The sequence below is a fragment of the Geotrypetes seraphini genome, chromosome 9 (assembly GCF_902459505.1).
Source record: "Geotrypetes seraphini chromosome 9, aGeoSer1.1, whole genome shotgun sequence".
NCBI lineage: Eukaryota > Metazoa > Chordata > Amphibia > Gymnophiona > Dermophiidae > Geotrypetes > Geotrypetes seraphini.
Window position 1 is genome coordinate 17,836,152 of NC_047092.1, and position 24,281 is coordinate 17,860,432.

Genomic DNA, 24,281 nt, shown 5'->3' on the forward strand with positions numbered 1-24,281 from the left:
TAAAACATGCAAAATTAAAAAATCTATACATCTTCCAACTAAAATTATCTGCTGTCTTTTAACATCTGCACTTCTGTCCATAAATACACCGACAAATAACTGTGTTTTCAATGACATACGTTAGTACGTACTTGGTAGTGTGTAGTAAGTTTGTAGCTGAGGCAATGGGTTGTTAGTAACTCGCCTTCAGTCACGGAGCAACAGCAGATTTGAACCCAGGATTCCCCGGCATTCGCTGCTGTAACCACTAGTCTACCTCTCCGTGGAGCACTTTAGAAAACTGCCTTTAATGATGAGAAAGCAAATTGCAGTCCACTTTTCAGTGGAAACTGCTGATGTATTATTCATTTTGACATACTCTGATAAGTAACTAATTAAAATCAACTAGTAGCTTGGCAGCACTACTTAAGAGGGAGGTCAAGATGTGTGCTGCATTGCTGTACTTTTGGTGCTGAAAATTGCTCTGCCTTCATGTCCCACTGCAGAAGAGGCGATGTGAACTAGAGAATGACATGGGGACAAATTTTTCCCTGTCCCTGTAGGAACTCATTTTTCTATCCCGTGCTTCTTTTCCTGTCCCTGACCAATTCTTGCAAGCTCTGTCCTCATCTGCACAAGCCTCAAACACTAAATCACAAGTAGCAACATTCTAGAGCTCAGATTGTGATGTCATAATGCCTCAATCCACCAATGCCTAAGCTCCTTCCTCATCTGCACAAACCTCACTTTAAAATCATAAGTAGCAACATTCTAGAGCTCAGATTGTGATGTCATAATGCCTCAATCCACCAATGCCTAAGCTCCATCCTCATCTGCACAAGCCTCAAACACAAGTCTCCGAGGCTTGTGCGGTTCAGGCAGAGCTTACAGGAATGGGACAGGGACAGCAACAAAACTCACGGGGATGTGACAGGGAAATTGAGTTCCTGCAGAGACGGGGGAAATGTGTCCCCATGCCATTCTCTACACTGCACCACTCTAGAAATCAAAATGTAGAAAAAGTGAGCCAATGAAGCCATTGTGACATCACTGATGAAGTTGGCTCTTCTTGGAGGAATGAAGCCTACCCCTGACTTAGACGTTATTGTGGCTGTTGCTTTGACAACTGCTGTCACTCTGTATTTGATTCTGATGCGTCACGCAATTCTTTCAGTTGCAGTTCCTGCCTTCCTTAGGGCTGATGCCAGCCAGCTGCCCTTTTTTTCCTGAGGTAGTTTCCTCCTAAGGAGCTCAGGGCCTGGCTTGTCTCTTGGGCCCGCTCTGCCTCTGGATGTTAGCCCAGCTCCTTAAACTGGGGCCATTAACCCCATGAAAGAAAAATAATAAAATAAAAAAAAAATGTAAAAACTAAAGTTTATAACTGTTGGGAGCTTGCCACAGCAGTGTCATGCCCCTAAGAACAGCTACCAAGAAGTAATGCCATGGAAGTGGCAGCGTCTGTGAAGAGGTGCAGAAGGCAAGAGCAGGACTGCACAGAATGGAGCTGACCCCTACCGGAAGAGGAATTACCAAAGAGGGAGGGAGCGGAGCACTGCAGAAAAGGAAGGTACTCCAAGTTTATTTGACACTTGATATACCGTCTATCAAGGGATACCTAAACAGTTTACAATATTAATAAAGTAAAAAGCACGTTTGAAATTTTAAATAATTAGGGGTTGACAAAACAAAAGCACTTAACTGAAACAGTGAGGAAAGGAGGGGGGAAAAGAAAAATACATTCAGATAAAAAGAAAAAGGGGGAGGGAAGAGGTAGAGGAGAGTACAATAGGGAGGGGGGTCGCTTCAGGGAAGCGTTTGTTATTCTCTTCCAGGGCGGATTATGTTCATTGTGGTGTATAAGGTTCCTTCTCAAGTCTTGTAAGCATCCTTGAAGTGGAAGGTTTTTAATGGATTTGAATTTGTTCAGGGAGGGTTCAGATCTAATGTCTGAATGGAAGTGTCTTTGCACTTGGACGCTTCTATCCAAAATACCGCCATGTCACTGTATACTCTTTTTCAGCACTGTACCACGGGCTACGAGAGCGGTGCAACCAGAAAGGGCACCGATATGGAGGAGTGCAAAATTTTCTCCCAGCCCATCATCTCCTTTCATCAGTGGTGGTAAATTGGGTGGCTGGAACAGGAGGGGGATGGGCAGAGAATAAAATCAAACAGGATGCCACTATAGCCTGGTATGATCCTACTTCCTTTAAGGGAGGTGAATGGAGGAGACAACACTAGGTTCTGCATTTGGGGGGGGGGGAGTAGGGTCACCTATGGTGAAATATGACATACGTAAATGCAAACTGTCAATGGAAAAACCGTTTGTTCAAATTGGTTAATCCTCAGTTGGCCATGAACAAACCTATATAGAGTTCCAATTGTACTCAAGACCTCAAACACCCAATAATTATTCCACTACATTAGGATACAAAAATTATTTTTTGTTAGTTATATAATGAATCCTGTACAAGACCGATGATGAACACCTCACCCCAGTAAGGACATGAAGAACATCATAAGTAGTGTCTTGGGTGTTTGAGGTCTTGAGTACAATTGGAACTCTATATACGTCTATGCAATCATCCTTCCCTTCTCTGTGCTTCCTCTCAACTGCCCTCCCCTTCCCCATTCCAGACTCGGCTCTGCTATAGCTGCTGAGGTTTGTTTGTTTGGTCAGACGGAGGGGAAAGATGATTCCATGGATGCCTTTGGGTACTATTCTGCCCGTCTGCATTTTCAGGAAGGGATAATGATTAAGGCAAATATGCATCTGTGGTACTTTAGGAATTCTTGTTGGCATGGCTTCAATATTGGACAATTTGGTAATGGCAACATTTTCTATAATTAGTTTTACTAATGAACTGTGCCCCCCCCCAAAAAAAAAAAAATTTTGGATAGGTCTAAAAAGGCCAAGATATCCTATTTGCATGTAAATGGCTAACTTCACACCCATATCTCCCCACTTAGAACGCTTTTCTATTATGTTCAGCTGTGTGATATTTAGGAATATCCTCACGGTGTCTAATATAATCATGGTGCAGACCTCTCCCCAGAGCCCTCAATGCCTTATTGCTGTCATTAGGCACAATATTTTTGCCTCCAGAGCCGGAATACAGTTGAGATCCCAGAGGGATTTTGTGGTTTTTCACTCTTTCCATTGCGTTCTTGTAGAGCAAATGAGTCAAAAGATAAATGTTGGAAAATTAATTTTCTTTATCGAGTTCGGTTAGTGCGTCAACCAGACAGTGTGGTCAGAGGAGAAATCTTTCATTCATTTCTGCTGGGTACCTGTGGTCCCTTTAACGTCTCTCCTGGCAGAGCTGTGCAGAAGACGGGTCACTATTAACCAGTAAAATTAAATCTCACCTTTCAATCAGACCATTTGATATCTCTGAGAGAGAGAGAGACTATAAAGATTCAGTAAATTAAATTTTATTGAATGCCTGTCTCTGTGAAACCTTTATATAACCCAAGTGATACATCACCCTGTAGTATGCACTAGAGAATGACACGGGGACAAATTTGTCCTTGTTCCCGCAGGAACTCAATTTCCCCATCCTGTCCCCACAGGTTTTGTCACTGTCCCTGTCCTTGCGCCATTCCTGTAAGCTCTGCCTTAACTGCACAAGCCTCGAACACTTATGATTTTAAAGTGTTTGAGGCTTGTGCAGATGAGGAGCTTGCTGGAATGGGGCAGGGACAAGAAAAGAACTCACAGGGATGGAGAAAAATTTGTCCCCATGTCAATCACTACTTGGGAGAACGGTATAGAAAATTGAATAAATAAATAGTGTGAAGAGTTTCAGCCTCTGATAACCAGAGCTGGTATTGTGATGTCATAATGCCTCATTCCACCAATAAGAGCCAACCTCATCAGTGATGTCACAATGGCTTATTTTCCCCATCTCCGCAGGAACTCAAATTCCTTATCCCCGCGAGTTTTGTCGCTGTCCCTGCCCCATTCCTGTAAGCTCTGCCCTAACCGCGGAAGCCTCGAACCCTTATGATTTTTAAGTGTCTGAGGCTTGTGCAGATGTAGGCGGAGCTTGCAGGAATGGGTCAGGGACAGGAAAAGAACTCACGGGGATGGGATGGAAAAATGAGTTCCCATGGGGACGGGGAAAAATTTTGTTCCCGTGTTATTCTTTAGTATGCACATGTAAAATATACACACTGCCACAAACACTTGTATATAGATGTGATGCTTTGATTAAGGGAGTGATAAAAGCAGTAGAAAAAAAGCAAAAATAATAATAATAATGTCCCCCCCCCAAAAAGAAGTAATTTATTAAAATTCTCCTTTTTAAGTGATATGTCTAATAAGATGGTATAATGCAGCACTGGATCTCTTCGAACCCCCCCGTCTTTTTGGCAATGGAGAGCCCATCTTCATGCGTTAATTCTTTGGGAGGCGCATGAGGTGGGGGGGCTCTCTTAAACGTCACCGATGCTTTCTGCTCTTTTGGGACCCATATTTGCGCTCCTTGCCTCCTATGGGGCACAGCCTTATACTCAATACCCTAGCTTAACTGTTGAGTGTCTCTTAGTCTGTTCTGGATCATTGCATCTCTCTGCTCGGGGGCAGGGGGGGGGGTCTGTTTTTTGGAGGTGATGCCCTGCTCTGCTGAGTGCCCTGGGGTCATCAGAGTCCAGATCCTGGGGGAACCTTGTTGGTGTTTCTTTTTCCTTTTCTACCTAGGACTGGCTTGCCTGGTCCTTTTTTGGGCTTTTCGTGCTCAGGGAGGGTCCTTGGACATACCCATGCGCCCTGGACATGCCTTTGCATTCCCCTCTATATTTGGAGGGTAGGGGGTGGGAAGGGGGGATGGCGGGGAGTTCTGGGTTTTTGGGGTAGTGGCAGATGACAATGATGCATGACTTTGTATTGTTATGCTTTGCTACGTCGATCTCCCGCCTTTGTTCGCTGTCTTTTGTATCCTGCAGTTTTCCTATGGCTCTGCCTGCTTTTCAGTCACTAAAAATTGTTTAGAATCTAAAAATAGTCTAAATCAAATCAATCCTTCAGCGCTATAGAAATGATAAACCGTAATAGTAGTAATCCTTAAAGCTCCTCCTTATTCTGAATCTGTAAATTTGGTTGCACTACTGTGTGAGTGATCTTATCAGTCCGTACATCACTGTGATAGGAAGTCCGAGTGCAGCGCAGAGATACAAGAATGACCTTAGAGAAGGGAATTTTTGTTGCAGTAAAATGTGACCTTTTAAAAAGCGCAGCGCTCTAAAGGAGAGAGGAAATTATGGAGACGTGTGAAAACGAATTAGGCAAGGTAGAAAGGAGACCAAGGAATAAGGAAACCACCACCACCACCACAAAAACAGGCAAATTGACATTTTGACAAATCTAGAAGATTCTAAGGGCTCCTTTTACAAAGGTGCGCTAGCGTTTTTAGCGCGCACAGGAAATTACCACATGCTAAGGTCTAGCGCCTAAGACTTGGCAATCTGTATTCTGTTCTTGTGAAGAATTTTGCTAATTGCTACTGGGTAATTGAGTGGTGTAAAATTAGTGGCAGGACACCATTGTGCAGGACTGGCTCGGGCCTTTCCACAGTTTTGATGAATGGGCACCTCTGCCTTAAAATGAAACAATTAAGGATCCAAGAAATGTACTAGGATGAATGGGGGGATGCAAAGGTATAGATACTGTAACTGACCTTTTAGCATATCACCATCTATCTCAGTGTATCTCAAACTATGTGCCTCCTGAGGTTCCAAGTGTGCCACGACACACTGAGGAAGAAGAGAGGCGCCTGCAAGCTGACTTCCCTACGCGGTACAGCACCGGCGCTGCCCGATTTGCCGAAGGCCTGCATGTTTCCCCCTTCTCTCTAGTGTCCTCCGGCTTCCCCCCTGGCCTCCCGGTCTCACCTTTAAAGCTAATTACAGCAAGCTGCAGAGGATCGCCGGTAGGTAAAATGATTTTATTTGCAATGTAGTGATATCTGCTGTGTATATTGTATGTATATGAAAAATGAATGGGGCAGAGGTTGAGTGGGCCAAGGGATGTCTGTGGTTGGGGTACTCGGTTGATATTTGTTAGACTTAAGGGGTACTCAGCTTGAAGTAGTTGAGAAACACTGCTGTAGGCAATCAGCTGGCGCCAGTTTCTCTCCGGCCCTCTTCCCTGCTGGCACCCCCTACTGGCATCTCAGGGCCCATCTGGAGGGCCTCTGCACATGCACGGACGTTGCCATGATGACATCACGCTCATGTGTGATGTTACCATGGCGACGACCACGCACTTCTGGGTGCCTCAAGCCATGGCCACTATCTTTAGTGCTCAAGAAAGTTTGAGACACTTCTGTGGCTGATAATCCAAAGTCAGATAAGATCAGTATTGGCTGCCTTGGTTGGAACCTGGTTTATCTGCTTTCTGCTTACCCCACCTAACATGCAGGTTGCTCAGTCCTCACCCAGTTCAGTCAATTATCCCCTTCCCTCCATCCCAAGTATAATTACATTTACCTTGAGATACCTCTTTGTTTTTTGTGACAGTGGGGTACCTTTCCATAGCATTAACAATAATCTTGATTTGTCTTTCATAGTGAATCCTCTTCTTTAGTTCTCTTCCTTCATTGATCAGTTGTTCAAGTTTCAAGTTTATTCAGAAATTTGATTGATCGCAAAATCATAATCCAATGTGATTAACGAATAACAATAAATTTGGGGTAAAAAGAAAAACACATTGATTAAACCAGACAGTTAATTCAACTTTAGACCAACCAGACACAACAGGGGGAAAAAAACAGGATTAAATACAATTTGTAAACATGTTTTAACATCACTGATCCAACAGACTCTATGGTGGTAGCGTGGATGGGCATGAAAATACACTTGAAATCAAAATATCATTGCTTTTCAACTCAGAAAATGTTCTATTAAATAGTTAAAAATTATTTCAAACATTTTCTTTTTGATTAAAAAATAAAGTGATTTGGCTAGGTAATTTACCAAGAGCATGAACAATAAATATCAAATGGTCCCACAGTTTTGTGAGCATGTTAAAATTAAGTTAGTGCATTAATTTATTTCAATAAAATTTGCTGAATGAGAATATAAACCCTGAACTAGGTACGGTTAGAATATCTTCTCTTGGGGACAGGTTCCTGCTGTATCTCTACTCTGGTGGTAGTGTCGAAAAGGATTTCTAAAATTAGCTCGAGCAGTATTACATTACATTACAGATTTCTATTCCGCCATTACCTTTCAGTTCAAAGCGGATTACAAAAAGAGTTATGGAAGAAGGGTTACAACGTTAGATCAGAGAAGGTTTCCAAGAGAGGGAAAAGTAGGATCTGGGGTTAGGGAGGGGATGGTAAGAGCTTTATCATGGTATTAAGCTTTATTAAGGGATTTCTTGAAGAGTATAGTTTTTATTTCCTTTCTGAACATCTTGTAGTCTGGGGTTGTTGTCAATAGGTTGGAGACTTGGTTGTCTATCGTCGCTGCCTGAGTGGCCAGTAGTCCGTTGTATAGTTTTTTTCCGTTTTACTTCTTTGATTGGGGGGTAAGTGAATGGGGTGTGTGTTTTTCTATGCCTGGTAGAGGTGGTTTGGATGAGGCAGTCGTTTAGGTAGGTTGGGCTGTCTCCATTTATAGTTTTAAATAGTATACAGTAGAATTTAAATTGTATTCTTTTCTGGATTGGAAGCCAATGAGAATTGATGAATGCCTCAGTAATGTGATCATGTTTTTTCAATGAATAGACGAGTCTCAGAGCTGTATTCTGAATTGTCTGTAGTTGTTTAATCATTATTGCAGGGCAGGGGAGGTAGAGGATGTTGCAATAGTCTAGGATACTTAGGATTAGAGATTGTACTAGGAGCTGAAATTGTGTAGAATTTTCGGACTTGTCTAAGGTTTCTCATAACAGTATCTGTTTTTAACTCAGTCCTGGCAATTTTGGATCCTGTTATGATCTTTCAGGTGATGGATTCTCTGGGTTTGCATGATATACTAACTTATTCTCTCAGGGTAACTTTATAAATCAAATTATTTTAAAAAATTGCTTTCAGAGAAACCATGGCTTTAACGACAGGCAGTGAACCAAGTGCTGTTTGAATTGGAGGGCTGCCACCCAGATATCCCAAAGCTGTGATAACAAAGAAAGAAAAAAAATGTGAAATAGAGGGGGAAAAGCATTCTTAATTTTCAAGATGGTGGCTTTTGTTGTTTTGACTGACAGCTGTTTAGATCAGTGTTTCTCAACTCAGTCCTGGCGTACCCCCTTGCCAGTCAGGTTTTCAGGATATCCACATGGAATTTGCATAAACTTGATTTGCATACACTGTCTCCATTATATGTAAACTTCTTTCATGCATATTCATTGTGGATATCTTGAAAACCTGACTGGCAAGGGAGTACTCCAGGACCGAGTTAAGAAACATTGGTTTAGACCAATAGGATTTTCTTAACATGTGGCTATGAAGAATAGTGATGGTTCTGTGCACTTGCAAAGATATATACCTACAGTCAGGAAGTGTTCTCAGTCAGTCTGCAGTGTTCTTGAATCCAACCTTGAATTCCTCCTTTTACATGAAATATGTTTATGTAAACAGAACAGGATTAACCCTTTGGTAGGTTTTAGGAAAACAAGCGTTTCGGGCTCCCTCCACTGTAATATTACATTTTAAAATTCACTTAAGTGTATGAACTATTTTGGGGAGGGGGCATTTTTAGATAATCTTTCTTTCTTCCTTATTTCCATGGTAGAATCACCTCCCCTCAACTCCCTATTTGCATAATTACAAATTATAAAAAGAAAAGTTAATGCTTTTTTTCCCCCCCAACCCAGATGGTTATGGTGTTTCCTTTTTCATCTCTGATCCATATATGTGGTGCTCAAATCCAGAATGAGAGGTGAGGTAGGGGAAGACCTGACCCGTATAAGTAAAGTTTACTCGTTGGTTTTCTCCTTCTCCCATGACTGCAGAAGGAGTCAAACTCGTGGGTCTAATTCTGGGTATGGCTCTGGCTGCCTTGATGGGTAGACTGGATGGACCATGCCAGTCTTTATCTGTGGTTATTTACCATGCTACTAGTGGCTCACTCCAGACTGATACTACTACAGTGTCATGGTGACCAAATTCATCACTGTTCCTGTCCACACGGATAACCGTGGGAAATAATCCCATGTCATTCTTTAGTGTCTTATCTCAACCTCAGTCCTTCTACACCAGCATCCTTCAATGCAAGTCTGGAGGGTCAGTGGTTGTGCCCGTTCATACTCTGATTCTTCCCAATCTCCTTAAAGAATGGCATATTTTTTGCTAGTAGAGAAATGATAAAAGGTAGAAGCATTAAATGAAGGGGTGTGGGGAGAGCATAAAGGGGAAGAATGGGAGTGCAGAAAGTTCAGCCTAGAGCTGAATGATGCAGCTAGATTTTGAATAGACCTTTTCAATGATGGCTCTTTTCACATATTGATGGGGAAGGAGTTCTATTAGAGATGGTCCTAGATTGCTCTCAACACAGTGTCATGAGTAATATGAAGCCATAATCAAGAAGGGGGAGGAAGAGCAAATAGCAAAGCTTAAGGTACATGCCAGAGTATAAGGAAAGCAGTAAAATAAGTAGAGATTTGGGGCGTACAACCTTTAAAGACAAGCACTAGGGTATTTTCCACAGGGCGCTCTGAAGATTTTTATTCAGCTATGTAAAAGTCATAACATGGGATTAGAACTGAACATAAACAAGACGAAGATCATGAACACGTTAAATGATGAAGATTTTGAACTTGAAGGCGATAGAACAGAAGTTGTAAAGGATTTCAGTCTCCTGGGCTCTTTTGTAAACAAAGAAGCAACTAGCTGGGAGGAAATACTCCACAGACTAGCACTTGGTTGCTCTTCAATGAAGGCCCTTGATAAAGTATTTAAAGGCAAGGAAGTAACTCTCCAAACGAAGATCAGACTTGTCCACACACACTCTTTCTCAGTGGTCAGTTACGGATGCGAAAGCTGGACACTACGGAAACAAGACAGAAAGAAGATTGATTCATTTGAGCTTTGGTGCTTGAGAAGGATTTTAGGTGTGCCTTGGACTGCTAGAAGAACTAACAAATCGATTCTGGAAGAGATCAAACTGGCTATGTCACTCGAAGCCCAAATGTCTTATTTGGTCACACCATCAGAAGAGAGAGATCACTGGAGGATGATATCATGTTTGGGAAGATTGAAGGAACCAGACGAAGAGAGCGACCTGCAATCAGATGGCTGGACACATTGAAAACAACCATGGGGATGACGCTGGAGGACCTTTCATGACTAGCACAAAACCAATTTCTCTTTAGATCTGCAATTCATCAAGTTGCTAGGACTAAAAAGAGGACATGTCCAAGCAAATCCGGACGTCTGGTACCCCTAGAGAAGGGGAAGCTCCTTATTTAGAGTGTTGGCGTCTTTCAGAAACTCCCAGGAGCATCAGTTCACAGCTTTGAGGCCTGGTGTCTCCAGAATGGAAAACTACCATCAGCTTTTTGCTGGCAGTATTTTACTAGCAATAATACATCTTACAGTGTTTACCACAAGCCTTATTATTCTGTTTTACATAATCATGAGGTATTTTGCACGCATTTGCATGCCTTCTACTTGCTGTGTATCCTGAAGTAATTTTTGAGCATTAAAGTAATTTAACGCATTATTGCTCTAATACACATTAAGGGGTAAATAGCACACAACTACCCATAGGCTTTGCAAATCTCATTAGAAACATAGAAAATGACGGCAGAAAAGGGCCACGGTCCATCAAGTCTGCCCACTCTAATGACCCACCCCCTAACTTCCTCCATGAAGAGATCCCATTTTTTTCTTAAAACCTGCCACGCTTCTGGCCTCAATTACCTGTAGTGGAAGATCATTCCAGTGATCAACCACCCTTTTGGTGAAGAAGTACTTCCTGGTGTCACCATGAAATTTTCCACCCCTGATTTTCAACGGATGCCCTTTTGTTGCCGTGGGTCTTATAAGAGAAAAGATATCTTCTTTCACCTTGATACGGCCCATGACATATTTGAACATCTCAATCATGTCTCCCCTCTCTCTGCATTTCTCGAGTGAGTATACTAAGTTTCAAGTTTATTAAGATTTTTATATACCTAAGCGGTTTTTACAATCAGGTACTCAAGCATTTTTCCCTCTCTGTCCCGGTGGGCTCACAATCTATCTGACATACCTGGGGCTATGGAGGATTAAGTGACTTGCCCAGGGTCACAAGGAGCAGCGCAGGGTTTGAACCCACAACCCCAGGGTGCTGAGGCTGTAGATCCAACCACTGCGCCACACACTCCTCAGAATAGCTGCAACTTACCCAGTCGTTCCTCATACGGAAGATCCTTGAGTCGTGAGACCATCCTGGTGGCCATTCGCTGAAACGACTCAACTCTCAGCACATCTTTTTGGTAATGTGGCCTCCAGAATTGTACACAATATTCCAGATGAGGTCTCATCATGGATCTGTACAACGGCATTATGACTTTGGGCTTGGTGATGTCAAAGGTCAGCTGGAAGTGGAGGAATAGGAAGACAGATGAAAAATAGTACGATGATAGATTGAAGGAATATACTGATAACAGTTTTTGAAGTGCATTGCAAGCCATAATGCTGATGGTGTGTATAACTTTATAACTGCTCAGCCTGGATGTTGCTGCACTTTCTTAATGTAGTTATACCATTCTACAAAGTTTTATAGTACTTTGCTTTCACAGAATCTTTTCACTAATGAACTGTTCAGAAGGGCATTAACATGTAATGCAAAAGTAGTTCTTAGGATTTAGTAAAACTTTGAAAGGCAATGTAGGCTGAAAATGTAATTTGATATGCTTATTAATTTTTGTGAAATAATCACCAAAGGAGGTTTTAAATTTTATGTCTGAATCGAGTTGAATGAAGAAATTGAGAGGCAGCTATCCAAACGAGCTGAAGCTCCACCAGAACTGAACAGAAGACATGTCTGTGGCGATGGGACACAATATCTAGACTAGGGCACTGGATTGAGCCACATGATTTGAATGCATTCATTTTTTGTTGAGATGAAAACTTTTTAATTGTGAGTTTTGTTGTGCTGGTGACTCTCTCCCTTCTCTTCCATCCCTGCGAGCTATGCCTTTCCATTCCTCCACCGGCCTCGAGAGCCTTCCTGCAGCTGCACCCCACCTCCTCTGATGTGACTTCCTGTTTCGGTGACTGCAGGAAGGTGCTCTGGGCCAGCAGAGGAAGCCTGCTTGTATTGCAGACGCTGCCCACAACCCAGGCCAAGTACAGCAACTCAAGGTTAAAAATTTTAGTTGTCCAATAGCCCTAACCTAAACCCTGTGTGTGTGTAAGAAAGCAACAGGTCAAGAACTAATGTATTAGACCATAAGACGCAGGTGATTAATAACATCTCACTCTCTAGTGAGGATACTAGAAATTACCATTTTGTGAAGTGTATAAAAATATAGGTTACTGAGAGTTGTATAGGAAGGTCCTCCTGGAGACAGTGTCCCCAAATGGATTAGGAGCACCAGTAAGTATGCATAGCACTAAGTCCAGGGTATGCTGAGAAAGATCTCATTCTCAAATTTACTGCTAACGCTCACTATTCTACTTGCATTGTGAACCCATTATTACATTCTCATGTTTGAAAGGAGGAGGAGTTTAAAATTATATTAGGGTGGGGGTCTTGTCCCAGTTTTTGGGACACTTTTCCAGTCGGCTTTTCAGGATGTTTAGAGTAACTATGCATGAGATATATTTGCATGCACTACCTCCATTGTTTGCAAATATATCTCATTCATATCCTTTGTGGGTATTTCATGAAACCCTGACTTTGTGTCTGAGAACCTTATTGAGAACCCCTGAATTAGAGGCAGAAGCGTTTAAGTTTAATAACAAACTTATATACCGCAGATCTACAATTCTCTGTGGTTTATAATCTACATACATAAATACATTGGGGTCCCCATTTGGGATCCTGAGGTAGCAGCCCCCCACCCCGGAGTAGAAAGAAAAGGTTAAGTAATAAGAGGATGGTACAATAAAGGGGTCTCAAGAGTGAGGGAACCTGGCACCTAAACCCCAGGGGCCTCGTTTCCCAGCATAACGAAGGAAGAAAGGCAAAACCTAGACGAGGAAAGGCTTGGAGATACAAAAAGCTGTTCAAAACTGTGATTAGCAGTGTTGATAGTTTTGAAGATAAATGTGAGCTGTTAGAAGTGGACTTTCTTTAGTTTTACAATATGTTTAAGCTAGCTTCAGGTGAGTAAGCGTTTTTTGTTCTTGTTGAGTAACATAGTAGATGATGGCAGACAAAGATCCATCCAGTCTGCCCATCCTGATTTTTTTTTCTTAGCTATTTCTGGACAAGAGTCCAAAGCTCTGCCCAGTACTGTTCTTAGGTTCCAACTACTAAAGTCTCCGTCAAAGCTCACTCCAGCCCATCTACACCATCCCAGCCACTGAAGCCCTCCCCAGCCCATCCTCAACCAAACGGCCATATACAGACACAGACCGTGCAAGTCTGCCCAGTACCGGCCTTTGTTCGTCAATATTTACTATTCTTTTCTGATTCTAGATCCTCTGTGTTCATCCCACGCTTTTATGAACTCCGTCACCATTTTCATCTCCACCACCCTCTCCTTAAAGAAGAATTTCCTTACATTGCTCATGAGTCTACCACCCCTCAACCTCAAATTTTGTCTTCTGGTTTTACTATTTTCCTTTCTCTGGAAAAGATTTTGTTCTACGTTATAAATACCTTTCACAGAACAGTGCTTTGGATTTTAGCCCATTACCTTTTGTTCTCTATCTTTTTCTATCAAAACTAAGATTGTAAACTTTAATCCTTCCCTACCCCTTCCTGTTTGTATTTTATGTAATTATATTGTTAATTGATAGTTTCTCTGTATTATTTTCTATATGGATTTTGTACATCGCCTAGCAATTTTAATAGGCGATTCATCAAATGAATAAATAAACTTGAAACTTGAAACCTTTCAAGTATTTGAACATCTGAATCATATCTCCCCTGTCCCTCCTTTCCTCTAAGGTATACATATTAAGGGCTTCCAGTCTCTCCTCATATATCTTTTGGCACAAACCTTCTTATCATTTTTGTTGCCCTCCTCTGGACCGCTTCAAGTCTTCTTGTGTCCTTTGCCAAAACTGAACAAAATACTCCAAGTGGGGCCTCACCAACGACCTGTACAGGGGCATCAACATCTTCATTCTTCTACTGGTTACGCCTCTCTTTATACAGCCCTCTGGCAGCAGCCATCACCTTGTTGCACTGTTTTTTCATCTTTAGATCTTCGGACGCTATCACCTCAAGGTCCCTCTAAATTTATTTATTTAAAAAAATTTATATACCGTATATTACCCAAACAGTTTCCATAGTAACAAGCATAAAATGTTAAACAAACATACATAATTCAGTTGTTAAAAAACAACATTCTTAAAATTGGTTGGTAAACATCAGAAATCTTCAAATCCAGTTTGAATATAAAATTTCAACACAAAAAAGCCATCAAAAACAGTTCAGTTTTTAACATGTTCTTAAAATTCATTCTAGCAGCACACAAACGCAGAATTCCTGGCAGGTTATTCCACAGCTTGACACCCAGTACAGATAACATAGTCGCACCAATCTTAATGTGGGAGATTAACATATTACCTTCCAGACATAATTTCATACTGTTTTCTGACCTCTGACTTCTTTTAGGCTGATAGATTTTTTTTAAACCTTGAGAAATAGCAGGAGAGACATGGTACAAAGTTTAATGAACTATGGAAGGAATTTTGAATTGGACTCTTGATTGTATTGGTAACCCATGCAACTGCTTCAATATTGGCGTTATATGAGTCATTTTAGAACAGGGGTAGGGAACTCCAGTCCTCAAGATCCGTTTTCCAGTTGGGTTTTCAGGATTTCCCCAATGAATATGCATTGAAAGCAGTGCATGCAAATAGATCTCATGCATATTCATTGGGGAAATCCTGAAAACCCGACTGGAATACGGCTCTCGAGGACCGGAGTTCTAGATCACTGGCTGCAGAGTTATAACTGTTCCTGGGTTTATCTACGTCATAATGATATCATGAAGATAAAAAGCTTGGCTAAAGCGGGGACCTTTGGATTCTAAACTTTACACGGATGTTATATATGTTTATAATTGTAAAGTTCTATGACATCACAATGCAGGTGTAAAGAGCCTTAGCCTATAGGAAGAGGAGATGCAAATGTTAAACCCCAACAGCTTATGGCAGTTGCAATGTGTTATACTTTAAATATGTACCTGGAGCAGTTAAAGAGCAGCAGCAGTGCCATCCTGCATTCAGATAAGTCACCTCTTATTTCTTGTATGTTATTAAGGTTGGAAATAAATAACTTGCTGTGATGGTCTCTATTATAACTGACTCTGTGATTTTTCACTAGAGTTTGGTTATGGCTCTAAGCGTTCACTTAGAAATCTAGAGTCACTGTGTGACCATGAAAGTATCTGCTTGTTTATTTATATGGAGATAAGGTGATTATTTTTTGAATTGCTATATGGTTATCACCTTTGAAGAAAGAAGATCCCTTATATTGTATGTGTACTATGGTTCTATAACCATAAAGTTCTATGACATCACAATGCAGGTGTAAAAAGCCTTAGCCTATAGGAAGAGGAGAGGCAAATGTTAAGAGCTTTAGCCAATAGGGAGAGGAGGAGATAGTGGATGCTGCAGATGGGCCATTATCTGCCATCATGTTACTGTTCCATAAAGTTCTATGACATCACAATGCAGGTGTAAAGAGCTTTACCCAATAGGAAGAGGAGATGCAAATGTTAAGAGCCTTAGCCAATAGGGAGAGGAGGAGATAGTAGATGCTGCAGATGGGCAGACTGGATGGGACATTTGACCTTTTGTCTGCCATCATGTTTCTATGTTAACTTTATCCTCTCATTCTGGAGCTTCCTTTCAAAATGTCTTTAATCCATTTAAAAATAATTTATGCATTAAAAAATGACCCTGAAAAGTCGAAAGCAATAATTTAGTTGCATAGTTATGCTGCTGTTGCCTTTCACAAAATATGCCTGTTTACAGCTTAAGAATTGGCCAACTTTTAGATCGCATCAGATTAGAATGTAGGAGAGAACCCTCCTGAGCCACTGAAACCACTTTTGGGTAAGTCATGTCTTCTCTTTGTGCCTCCTGTCCAAAGAATCTATCTGAGGGTAAGGTAAAAAAAAAATCTGGATCTGGAAAGTGTATGTCACCGAAAGGGAAAAAAAAATTCTAACTGGAATAGATGCATCTTCGATGAACTTTTAAACCTTTTCTACAATGGTTCTGTACGTAGTGTTTCTGGAAGCTGGTTCTAGAGCAGTGCTGCTGCATTCTAGTGTGCCCTAGAGGATTCCAGGTATGCCCTGAGATGCCGGCGAAGGTGCCGGCTGACTGCTTACAGAAGGTGCATCTCGCGGTGAGAGGCACGTCCTGTAGTCTGTCAGCTGGTGCCTGCTTCTTCTCCTCACCTCTCCTTATGTAGCACCCCCCCCCCCCCCCCGGGCAGGCTCCTCTTGAACAGGTGATAGTTTTACGGCTAGCGCGCGCTAATCCGGTGCGTGCGCTAAAAACGCTACAGCACCTTTTGTAAAAGGAGCCCAAAGCAAATTTTTTCCTGGAAGTGTTTTAGAAGTACATCAAGGCAGAAGTGGAGTCGGAGAAATTTATCAAAAAGAGAGAAGTTTTGATTGACGGCCGCACATTTCTGGGTGCCCTCTGGTCACAGCCCCAAGATTGGTGTGCCAGCAACTTAAAAAATTTGCGATACACTATTCTAGAGCACAAGTCTCACCACATTCAATACAGACTCGCATTCAGAAAGAACTGTGCAAAATGAGGGAACTTCCAGCAGGTTTTGTTGGGCGAATAAGGGACAGGAAATAAATCAAACTAATAGAATCAATTTGGTAAATAAGAACCTAAATTTTATAAATTATATGACGGCGCCAATGTTCAGCTTACAAGCTGCACGGTTAGAGGGTTAACAAATGGAAGGAAAGGATACTGGACACTTGGATGGCGATAGGGAAGAGGAGGGGGAATATGCCAGGCACTTAAGTGGGAGTAGGGAAGGATGAGGGGGAGGCAAAGAGGGATGCTAGGCATAGAGGTGGGTGAGGTAGTCGTGGGCATATTGCTGAAAGTTTTTTTTTGCTCAGGGCATCAGATATCCTTGGGCTGGTGCTGCTGTAATCATAGTCATAATCACGGATGAGATCATTAAATAGATTAAAGAGTGGTGGCCACTGTTGGAAACAGGGCTCGAAGGACTTTCCGTCTGTCCCAGTATGGCAATTCTTATGTTCTTATATCCCCTGATAGTCCACCTCGGGTGATCTTTACTATAAGCTGCTGTGCATGAGCTCTCCGGTTTATTCTTAATTCAGGGAAATAAATTCATTGTTGCTTTACATTAAGTCACGCTTGTTTGCTCTCTTGCTATGGGTCAGGGAGCGCACTCCAGATTTCAGCTCAAGTGGCATCATGAGAGCAGTCGGGAAAGCAAAGATGCCAATTGAAGAAAAAAAAATAGCCGACACAGTAAAACGGGGAGACAAGACATTTTATTTTTTTTAGATAGATCAGTAATAGGAAGAAGTGCAAAAGTGGCACTGTGAGACTCAAAGGTGAAGGGGAGAAATATGTAGAAGCTGATAAAGAAAAGGCAAGTTCGACCACGTCTCCCCACTCTTGTCCAAACTTCATTGGCTCCCAGTTCACTCCAGAGTCCTCTTTAAATGTGCCTGTTTAGCCTTCAAGATCCTACATGGCATCCTCCCTCCCGTTATCCCACTCTTCTGGAACTCCTCTAACCCTAATTCCACTAGATCCTCCCAAAAACTGAAACTATCATTCCCCTCTGCAAAAGGTATATCCCGCGTAGGAAAACTAGGAACATCCCTCCCCTTTAGAACCACAGAACTCTGGAACAACCTCACATCCCCGCTCAGAATTTCAAGCTCCCTCCAATCCTTCCGCAAACACCTCCCGCTCTTTGGTACCCTGTCTCTCTTTATCTTCCTAGCTCCTTTTCTATAACCCTTCATTGTAGCTCCTTTTCAATCTAATCCTGTAAACCGTGCCGAGCTCTACGCTTGTGGAGATGGCGCGGTATACAAACCTAAGGTTTAGTTTAGTTTAGTAAAAGGCTGAATTGCTTGACAAATATTTCTATTCTGTGTTCCTGGCCCAAGCGTCGGGAACGGGACCGCAGAAGACAAATGCAAATAGGGATGGAGCAGTGGTAGACCCTGATAGATTTTCAGAGGGTGAGCGTGAGATACTGCGACCCCACTGCGCCAAATTAACAACTCGCACAAATTTCCAGTCTTACTGTAATTTAGACCATTGACAATTAGTATTTTTAGATCATATGGTATAAAGATTATACTGATCATTTTCTCTTGTCACAATTAAGGGCTCCTTTTACAAAGGTGCGTTAGGGCCTTAACGAGCGGAATAGCGCATGCTAAATTGCCATGCGCGCTAGCTGCTACCCCCTCCTTTTAAGCAGGCGGTAATTTTTCGGCTAGCTTGTACTAAAAAACGCTAGCGCATCTTTGTAAAAGGAGCCCTAAGTGATGCTTGTTAGAAGTTCTCTTATAAGCTTGTATGCAGGCGGGCATGATGTTTATTGATAAGGCGTGGACTAGTCTTATACATCTGTTATCTATATTTTATAAAGTAAAGAGCCATCGATAGAAGTCAAAATGACCCTGCAGGTGATTTTCTCTAACTATTAATTAATTAAACAGGAACAAGCCTCAGATTGTGGAGTAATTTTCCCATTCTGGGATTTCTTACTCCTAGTTACATCACCAGCTTGAACCCATCCTCCCTACCATAACTAAAACCATAATTTATTGATTGCTTAAATTAATATATCTCCTTACCTATTCTTTACTTAGGGCTCCTTTTACAAAGGTGCACTAGGATTTTAACGCATGCACCGGATTAGCACACGTTAGCCAAAAATCTACCGCCTGCTCAAAAGGAGACGGAAGCGGCTAGCGCACGCGACAATTTAGCACTCGCTACTCCGCATGTTAAGGCCCTAGCGCGCCTTTGTAAAAGGAGCTCTTAATCTTTAATCAATTTTCATTCACCTATTAAATAAATATGAAAATCTAAAAAGCCTTTATAATTCAATAATACTTCATGGTTGGGAATTTTTTCATTAGAAGACCACAGTTCATTTCAACACTCAAAACCGACAGAAACAGATGCGCTAATTTTTTTTAAAGTGCACTGATGCTTCAAAGTGTTTTATTAAAGTGCTTATGTGATTGGGTGGGGGGGGAGGTACATTTTGGAATTGGTTTCAGGGGTATGTATTGATTGTTCTTTAAGGTATTTATTTATTGATTAATAGGTGGAAGGGAGGGGGGGAATTAATTTTCCTTTTTATACATTCTTGTAAGTTAAGTGCTTTAATTTTAATATATGTACAGTAAAACCTTGGTTTGCGAGCATAATTAGTTCCAGAAGCATGCTTATATCAAAGCGAATTTCCCCATAGGAAATAATGGAAACTCAGACGATTCGTTCCACAACCCAAAAACTTTAATACAAAATACTATACATACCTGTATTGCAAGACCTCGCTTGTATAGAACAGTCACTACACTCCCGCAGCGTCAGAGAGAGAAGAACCATCGGCTCAGTTGTGATGTGTCTATACTGTATATACTTGTATTGCAAGACCTTGCTTGTATATCAAGTTAAAATTTAATCAAATGTTTTGCTTGTCTTGCAAAACACTTGCAAACCAAGTTACTTGCAATCCAAGGTTTTACTTACATAGTAACATAGTAACATAGTAGATGACGGCAGATAAAGACCCGAATGGTCCATCCAGTCTGCCCAACCTGATTCAATTTAAATTTATTTATTTATTTATTTTTTCTTCTTAGCTATTTCTGGGCAAGAATCCAAAGCTTTACCCGGTACTATGCTTGGGTTCCAACTGCCGAAATCTCTGTTAAGACTTACTCCAGCCCATCTACACCCTCCCAGCCATTGAAGCCCTCCCCTGCCCATCCTCCACCAAACGGCCATACACAGACACAGACCGTGCAAGTCTGCCCAGTAACTGGCCTAGTTCAATATTTAATATTTTTTTATTCTAAATCTTCTGTGTTCATCCCACGCTACTTTGAACTCAGTCACAGTTTTACTCTCCACCACCTCTCTCGGGAGCGCATTCCAGGCATCCACCACCCTTTCCGTAAAGTAGAATTTCCTAACATTGCCCCTGAATCTACCACCCCTCAACCTCAAATTATGTCCTCTGGTTTTACCATTTTCCTTTCTCTGGAAAAGATTTTGTTCTACGTTAATACCCTTTAAGTATTTGAATGTCTGAATCATATCTCCCCTGTCTCTCCTTTCCTCTAGGGTATACATATTCAGGGCTTCCAGTCTCTCCTCATACATCTTCTGGCGCAAGCCTCCTATCATTTTCGTCGCCCTCCTCTGGACCGCCTCAAGTCTTCTTACGTCTTTCGCCAGATACGGTCTCCAAAACTGAACACAATACTCCAAGTGGGGCCTCACCAATGACCTGTACAGGGGCATCAACACCTTCTTCCTTCTACTGACTACGCCTCTCTTTATACAGCCCAGAATCCTTCTGGCAGCAGCCACTGCCTTGTCACACTGTTTTTTCGCCTTTAGATCTTCGGACACTATCACCCCAAGGTCCCTCTCCCCGTCCGTGCATATCAGCTTCTCTCCTCCCAGCATATACGGTTCCTTCCTATTATTAATCCCCAAATGCATTACTCTGCATTTCTTTGCATTGAATTTTAGTTGCCAGGCATTAGACCATTCCTCTAACTTTTGCAGATCCTTTTTCATATTTTCCACTCCCTCTTCGGTGTCTACTCTGTTACAAATCTTGGTATCATCTGCAAAAAGGCACACCTTTCCTTCTAACCCTTCAGCAATGTCACTTACATACATATTGAACAGGATTGGCCCCAGCACCGAACCCTGAGGGACTCCACTAGTCACCTTTCCTTCCTTCGAGCGACTTCCATTAACCACCATCCTCTGGCGTCTGTCCGACAGCCAGTTTCTGACCCAGTTCACCACTTTGGGTCCTAACTTCAGCCCTTCAAGTTTGTTCAACAGCCTCCTATGAGGAACTGTATCAAAGGCTTTGCTGAAATCCAAGTAAATTACATCTAGCATATGTCCTCGATCCAGCTCTCTGGTCACCCAATCAAAAAATTCAATCAGGTTCGTTTGGCACGATTTACCTTTTGTAAAGCCATGTTGCCTCGGATCCTGTAACCCATTACATTCAAGGAAATACACTATCCTTTCTTTCAGCAACACTTCCATTATTTTTCCAACAACTGAAGTGAGGCTCACCGGCCTGTAGTTTCCTGCTTCATCCCTGTGACCACTTTTATGAATAGGGACCACATCCGCTCTCCTCCAATCCCCAGGAATCACTCCCGTCTCCAGAGATTTGTTGAACAAGTCTTTAATAGGACTCGCCAGAACCTCTCTGAGCATCCTGGGATGGATCCCATCTGGTCCCATCGCTTTGTCCACCTTCAGTTTTTAATATTATTTTAATATGTATTAATGTATTAATTATTGTGCACTTTTGTAGTTTAAAATTGAATAAAGAATTAAAATAAATAATAAAATTACATTTTTATTCAATTTCTATGAAAAATGCCAATGATAAGTGTAGTTATATCCATAATTAAAACTTCGCAAATAATAATTTATATTTGTAGAGGGAAAAAATTCTTACAAGAAGACTTCAATCCATATGTTTGTTGAGAAATTATTGTCCAAGTGCCAAAAGCCGGGCACCCTCTTATATAAGGCATAAAGAAGGCAGGATTATTTCTACACATGATCAGGACAAAAACATTCCTGACCTTTGAAACATAAGAAAATTAACAATTTATAGAAGAAGCTACATTTCTGTAAATAAAATAATAAACTCTTAAAAAGCTTATAAAGAGCAAAATATGTATTGGAAAATATATAACATATGATATGTGCTCTTGAATAATGAATCAAAAAGAAGCATTCTGACCCTAATATTGTATTTCTCTATTTCAATGAAACTGACAGTTTGTGTCCTTAGCGGTGAATTGAACATTCTTTCCATTGTTTACTAAAGATAAGATAACTAAGCTAACATGTTTTTCCAGCAACTTACATTTCTGTCTCATGGCAATCTTATCTAAAAATATGAGAAAAATGTTACCTACACTAAGAAAGAAAAGGAAGTTTGAGAACAGAAAAAATATTCCTAAATTAGGAAAGATTTGTATTTTAATATCTAGCTTTTAAAATACCTTTTCCCTTCTTTCACTATTTCTCCAAAGTTGAATACAGACGATTCAGGTTTCAAGAAGCCAGGGTCAAGTTGTCACTTACCCTGTCTACACAGGTTTCAAAGTTTTCTTAATGCATTTTTTTAAAAACAGAGACATGTCAGTAACCAGCCCTCAAGAACAGAAAGATACTGAAATAGATAACTTCCATGGCAACAGTCCAAGAGGCAACCAAAAGGTCAACAAAGGTAGAGGCCATTCCTAAGTGATTTTGAAGGTTAAAACATCAACCCAGTGGCGCACCAAGGGGGGCACAGGGGGGGGGCAGTCCGCCTCAGGTGCAAATCATGAGGGGGATGTTCCTGGCCTTGGAGTCATGGTCCGGGAACTTCCCTGCTCATGGCCCGGCCCCAAGGCTCTGGTTAGTCCCCGTGGCCTAGCATGTTGCCAGCCTTCTCTCCTGTCTGATCCGATGGCCCTTTACCTTCCATGAAGCTGAAAAAACTGCCGGCCTGGGAGTGATTCAGCTATGTCGCCTGTGGCTCCCCTTCCTGCTTTTCGCGTCTGCCAATGACACAACTTCCTATTTCTACCTGGGTGGATTGTAGCAGAGGCAGATGGAAAGCAGGAAGGGAAGCCATGGGCAACATAGCTGAATCACTCCCAGGCCGGCAGTTTTTTCAGCTTCACAGAAAGTAAAGGGCCATCGGATTGGACAGGAGAGAAGGCTGGGAACATGCTGGGCCACAGGGACTATCCAGAGCTTTGGGGCCGAGGCATGAGAAGGGAAGTTCCCGGACCATGACTCCAAGGCTGGGAACATCCCTGTCATGGCTTGCACCCGGGGGAACATTACTAACAATATTTTTTTTACATTTGGAAGGGGATTGTCAAAAAGTGATGGGCCTGGGGGGTGTCAAAAAATGATGGGTCCCGGGTATCACATACGCCACTACATTAACCCATACATTTTCTATAATATAATTCTATTTGAATATCACTCATACACACACATATTTTCATACACCATTCATTATTGGAGCTCCAATCAACATTCACTTCATATTTCAGATTCAATAATTAAAAGGCTTTAGAGAAAGCTAAAGCCAGGAAAACTCTGTTCAGTACTAGGACAAGTAAAAAAAAAAAAAAAAGGGGGGGGGGAAGAAGAGCAGTCCATATAGCCAGAGAACAAAGAAAAAGTCTTAATTCTTTACCTCTACAAAGCAAATTTTTAATGCATTCAGCCTTTCTTAAATCCTGCTTAACCAGCAAATCATACAATTACATATATTCTTTTCCCTTTTTCTAATGTTATCTTCCTGGTCCTCTGTTAACAATATCCTTCTTATTTATTCAAGTTTCTTTTTGTCCCAGGGCAGTTTTTGCATAAGCCACTTACTCCATTCAGGTGTTTTCCAACTGTCCTGATGAACAATTTTCTATCTACCTAGAAAGTAGTAGAAATGCATGTAACTGTAGCATGCCTGGGCACTATTCTCTGCCAGAACACCATCTCAAGGGTTGTGTTCGTAAGGAGCTAGCTAAATTAAAGGTAGACAAAGCGATGGGCCGGATGATGCACATCTGAAGGGAAGTTCTGGTGGCTCTGCTGACTGACCTTTTCAGTGCTTCTCTAGAGTCGGGCGAGGGTACCAGAGGACTGGAGAAGGGTGGATGTGGTTCCTCTACACAAAAGTGGAAGTAAGGAAGAAGTAGGGAATTACAGACCAGTAAGTCTGACTTCTGTGGTAAGCAAATTAATGGAAACAGTTTTAAAACAGAGAATGGCAAAGTTTCTGGAATCCTGTGGATTACAAGACTGGAGGCAATATGGATTCACTAGAGATAGGTCTTACCAGACAAATCTGATCAATTTCTTTGACTGGGTGACCAGAGAATTGGATAGAGGGAGTGCACTAGATGTGGTGTATTTTACACCACA

The 24,281-nt window shown here is 41.7% G+C and overlaps 1 protein-coding gene across 1 annotated transcript in view; it reads left to right on the top strand.

Annotated features, from left to right (window-relative positions):
* The window catches only part of SND1 (staphylococcal nuclease and tudor domain containing 1), a 1,352,488-nt gene that overhangs the window by 743,037 nt on the left and 585,170 nt on the right, over positions 1-24,281 (top strand). The gene's annotated exons all lie outside the window — the stretch shown is intronic.